Raw genomic sequence first — 5,655 nt, 5'->3', positions numbered from 1 at the left:
TTTTGAGCGCAAGTCCAATATTAGAAGTCGACATTAAAAATGGCCTCACGCGGAACCATTCGCAAATGTCAATCTACAATCCCCAAAGCGAGATTCATACCCCTAGACTAAAGAGTCACTCTGTCTGGAATACAGGCCCAGTCAACTTGGTTATCAAACGGAAAATCAAATGGATTTGTCATGTATTGTCCATTGCATTTTGTCTGAAAAGTGGGCCCGCAGTTCCATTCTGGTTCCAAGCCCTCTTTTTGCTGTCGATTACTTCCCCGGAATGTGCTTGGAGAAGTGTTGGAATGGAGGCACAGCCCTTCCCACTGTCGCTTCCTCTAAATCTCCGTCCAGGATTTTCACCAGTGCAAGGTCCATCAGCTTGAGCTACTGTTTAATTTGTTCTCGGCATTAACTGTGCTGATCCTTTCACTTGTTCCACTACACGGCATCTCCAAATTTGTCGATTGCACCTCGAGGGCACTTTTCATAGGTAAACCTGCAACATCTGCCAGAGAAAGATTCAATTTCAGCGTTTCCAACAACGAGTCGACCTATATCAACCTCGACACCCTCACCTACACGCTGCAGATGCAAATCTCTGCGCTCCTCTGCTTCAGTGACATTTTGTTTCGCAGCGATGGGCAGTTTACACTCTCTGAGGCTGCAATCGCTCTTTTACGCCGGCAGTAGGCGCTTGGAGAGAGCGGGGCCGGACAGGCAACCTGAAGTTCGCTGCTGTCGCGGCCTCACTCACTCCGGGAGCTGGGTAACAGCAAACAAACTCATGGGTTTGTTGCCGGGTCTGAAATGCAGCTCCGAACTGTTACTATTGACCGAGGCAGCGCTGCAGGATCCTGTAATGTTATCTCACACTGTCGGTATTTCTGTACAGTTTGAGTGTGTACAGAACTGTAAAGAGAAAAGGATAATACCGCACGGCTGTTAATGCATTTTATTGATCTCTACCTACAAGAGATGATCGAATTAGGGACCTGTTGTACTTTAGACGGAAGTGATAACCGCTACACTTCAGAAACTGCTGTTCCTTAAATAATTAGAGAAGCAGCTCAGAACAGCAATTGTCGTCTGCAAATACTCTTACCCTGCGATACGGGTTCCATTGCATGTCAAGGAGTGAACTTTAAGAAAACTGTTTATACTATTAAGTAAAACTCATTAGACTGTGTCAAAAGTTTGTTGTAATCGTCATTAATCACCGGGTAACTCACATGGTTACCGAATCATGGACAAAAGTTTAAAACGTTTCTTGCGTTTTGCATGTGATGAATTTTCATCGGTTCTCATTTTGCAGACCGCATTACAGGAGTTGGGTAAAAATGTTCAGTGTTTATGGCACCAGGATCTGGTGCAGCCGTTGGTAAATTCACCAGCTCGCTAACACATGAGAAATCACCTGCTTCACTCTTTCATATAAACCCAGCCAATGCACCTCAATTAAACAACATTGCGCCCCCGCACGATTAGACAACCTGAAATGTGCAAGTAAATGAGCACGGATAACTAATGCGCATCAAGCGCAGCTCTAGTGGCGCAATTGGTTAGCGCGTGGTACTTATATAACAGTATAGCTTCGGGGAAATGCCGAGGTTGTGAGTTCGAACCTCATCTAGAACAGCCAATGTTTTTGCTCTTAGTTTCCTGAGGCCCACCGTGTTGCAATAACGGATGGGAGTTTAAAAGGAGCCCTTCAGTGTTACTTATTGACAGGAGGGAAGGTGGGGCCAGCGCAGGGAAACCCAATGCAACTTCGAGCACAAGATCGGCGGCTGGTTGGTCCAGAGATCTGATTCTCGCTCAAGGGATTTCGCTACTTAAAAAGGCGAGAGGTCCAGGGATCTCTACCTGCAAGAGATGATTGAATTCGGGGCCTGTTGTACTTTAGACGGAAGTGATAACCGCTACACTTCGGAAACTGCTGCTCTTTAAATAATTAGAGGAGCAGCTCAGAACAGCAATTGTCAGCTACAAATACTCTTACCCTGCGATAGGGTTCCTTTGCATGTCAAGGAGTGAACTTTAAGAAAACTGTTTATTCTATTAAGTAAAACTCATTAGACTGTGTGAAAAGATTGTTGTAATCGTCATTAATCACCGGGTAATTCACATGGTTACCGAATCATGGGCAAATGTTTAAAACGTTTCTTCCGTTTTGCATGTGATGAATTTTCATCGGTTCTTATTTTGCAGACCGCATTGTAGGAGTTGGGTAAAAATGTTCAGTGTTTATGGCGCCATGATCTGGTGCAGCTGTTGGTAAATTCACCAGCTCACTAACACATGAGAAAACACCTGCTTCACTCTTTCATATAAACCCAGCCAATGCACCTCCATTAAGCAACATTGCGCCCCCGCATGATTAGACAACCTGAAACGTGCAAGTAAATGAGCACGGATAACTGGCACACATGAAGTGCAGCTGTAGTGGCGCAATCGGTTAGCATGTGGTACTTATATAGAAACATAGTAGATAGGAGCAGGAGTAGGCCATTCGGCCCTTCGAGCCTGCTGCGCCATTCAATGAGATCATGGCTGATCATCCAAATTGAGTACCCTGTCCTGCCTTCTCCCCATATCCCTTGATCCCTTTAGCCTCAAGAAATATATCCAACTCTTTCTTGAATATATTTAATGAACTGGCCTCCACCGCCCTCTGTGGCAGAGAATTCCATAGGTTCAGCACTCTCTGGGTGAAGAAATTCCTCCTCATTTCAGTCCTAAATGGCTTACCCCTTATCCTTAGACTATGACCCCTGATTCTGGACTCCCCGGCCATCAGAAACATCCTTTCTGCATCTAGTCTGTACAGACCTGACAGAATGTTATAGGTTTCGATGAGATCCCCTCTCAATCTTCTAAACTCCAGTGAGTATAATCCCAATTGACACAATCTCTCCTCGTACGTCATTCCTGCCATCCCAGGTATCAGCCTGGTGAACCTTCGCTGCACTCCCTCCATGGCAAGAACGTCCTTCCTCAGGTAATGTGACCAAAACTGCACACAATACTCAAGGTGCGGTTTCACCAAGGCCCTGTGCAACTGCAGCAAGACATCCTTGTTCTTCTACTCGAACCCTCTTGCTACGAAGGCCAACATACCATTTGCCTTCTAAACCGCCTGCTGCACCTGCATGCTTACCTTCAGCGACTGGTGAACAAGAACACCCAGGTCTCTTTGCACTTCCCCTTCTCCCAATCTATTGCCATTCAAATAATAATCTGCCTTCCTGCCTTTGCCACCAAAGTGAATAACGTCACATTTATCCACATTATAGTGCATTTGCCATGTTTCTGCCCAATCACCCAACCTGTCCAAATCGTACTGGAGTTTCATGACATCCTCCTCACAGCATACCCTCCCACCCAGCTTTGTGTCGTCTGCAAATTTGGAGATATTACATTCAATTCCCTCGTCCAGATCATTAATATATATTGTGAACAGCTGGGGTCATAGGACCGATCCTTGAGGTACCCCACTAGTCACTGCCTGCCACTTGGAAAACGACCCGTTTATTCCAACTCATTGCTTTCTGTCCGCCAACCAGTTCTCTATCCAACTCAATACCTTGCCCCCAATCCCACGTGCCTTAATTTTGCACGCTAACCTCTTATGCGGGACCTTATCGAAAGCCTTCTGAAAGCCCAAATACACCACTTCCACTAGTTCTCCCTTATCTATTTTACCAGTTACATCCACAAAAAATTCCAGTAGATTAGTCAAGCATCTTTTGTAAATCCATGTTGACTTTGTCCGATCCTGTCACTGCTTTCCAAGTGCTCTGCTATTACATCTTTTATAATGGACTCAAGCACTTTCCCCACTACCGACCGATGTCAGGCTTACCGGTCTATAATTCCCCGCTTTTTCTCTGCCACCTTTTTTGAATAGTGGGGTAACATTAGCTACCCTCCAATCCTTGGGTACTGTTCCAGAGTCTATCGAGTTCTGGAAGATGACCACCAATGCATGTATTATTTCTAGGGCCACTTCCTTAAGTGCCCTGGGATGTAGATTATCAGGCCCTGGGGATATATCGGCCTTCAGACCCATCAATTTTCCTAACACCATTTCCCTACAAATACTGATTTCTTTCAGTTCCAGGAACCTATGTTCCACGGTATTTCTGGGAGGTTATTTGTGTCCTCCTTTGTGAAGACTGAACCAAAATATGTATTTAGTTGGTCTGCCATTTCTTTGCTCCCCATTATAAATGCCCCCGATTCTGACTGCAAGGTACCTACGCTTGACTTCACCAATCTTTTTCTCTTTACATATCTATAAAAGCTTTTACAGTTAGTTTTTATGTTCCCTGTAAGCTTACTCTCATATTCTATTTTCCTTTTCTTAATTAATCCATTTGTCCTCCTTTTTTGAATCCTAAACTGCTCCAAATCCTCAGGATTATTGCTTTTTCTGGCCAATTTGTATGTCGTCTCCTTGGATCTTATGCTATCCCTTATTTCCCTTGTTAGCCACGGTTGAGTCACCTTTTTTGTTTTATTTTTATGCCAATCTGGGATGAACAACTTCTGTAGTTCATCCATTCGGTCTTGGAATGTTTCCCATTGCATATCCACCGTCAACCCTTTGAGTGCCATTCCCCAATCAATCCTACCCAACTCGCTCCTCAGGCCATCGTAGTTTCCTTAATTAAATTGAGGACCCTAGTTTCTGAGTCAACTGCTTCATTCTCCATCTTAATGAAGAATTCGATCATATTATGATAGCTCCGACCCAAGGGGCCTCGTACAACAAGATTGCTAATTAATCCTTTGCCGTTATATAACACCCAATCTAAGATGGCCTGATCTCTGGTTGGTTCCTCGACATATTGGTCCAGGAAACCATCCTGTAACCACTCCAGGAATTCCTCCTCCACAATATTGTTACTAATTTGGTTAGCCCAACCTATATGTCGATTAATGTCACCCATGATGACTGCTGTGCCCTTATTGCACGATTCTTTAATTTCCCTTTTAATGCCATCCCCAACCTCCACCTTACTGTTTGGAGGTCTATATACCACTCCCACTAATGTCTTTTCCCCCTTAGTATTTCTCAATTATACCCATACAGATTCCAGCTCATCAGAGCTATTATCCTTCATTACAATTGTGTTAATCCCTTCTTTAACCAGTAATGCTACCCCTCCTCCCTTTCCTTTTTGCCTATCTTCCCTGAATATCGAATACCCCTGGATGTTGAGTTCCCAGCCTTGGCCGCCCTTGAGCCACGTTTCCGTAATCCCAACCAAATCATATTCGTTTACCTCTATTTGCGCAGCCAATTCGTCCACCTTATTACAAATGCTCCTCGCATTAAGACACAAAGCTTTCAGGTTGTTTTTTAACGCTCTTAGACCTATTAGAATTGTTATTTACTGTGGCCACATTTGATTTAAACCTGTGATTTCTCTGACTGTCACTTTTGCTCTTCTACTTCCTATCTTTTGCTTTTATCCTTCTTTCCCTTTCCTCTATCTCCCTGCTCAGGTTCCCAACCCCCTTCCATTTTAGTTGAAACCCTCCCCCAAAGCACTAGCAAACACTCCCCCTAGGACATCGGTTCCAGCGCTGCCCAGGTGCAGACCGTCCGGTTTGAAATGATCCCACCTCCCTCAGAACCGGTTCCAATGTCCCAGGAAC

General features: G+C 44.6%; 1 non-coding gene across 1 annotated transcript; it reads left to right on the top strand.

Annotated features, from left to right (window-relative positions):
- The first annotated feature begins 1,531 nt into the window (after window positions 1–1,531).
- Window positions 1,532–1,626, top strand: trnai-uau (transfer RNA isoleucine (anticodon UAU)). The gene is made up of 2 exons: window positions 1,532–1,569; window positions 1,591–1,626. It is a non-coding gene; the product is annotated as a tRNA-Ile (tRNA).
- Window positions 1,627–5,655: the final 4,029 nt, after the last annotated feature.

This window comes from Somniosus microcephalus, chromosome 4, assembly GCF_052327205.1.
Source record: "Somniosus microcephalus isolate GS21.2 chromosome 4, FLI_Smic_1.0, whole genome shotgun sequence".
Taxonomy (NCBI): domain Eukaryota; kingdom Metazoa; phylum Chordata; class Chondrichthyes; order Squaliformes; family Somniosidae; genus Somniosus; species Somniosus microcephalus.
Note: the sequence above shows the minus strand (reverse complement) of the source record. Positions and strands in the feature narration are given on the sequence as shown.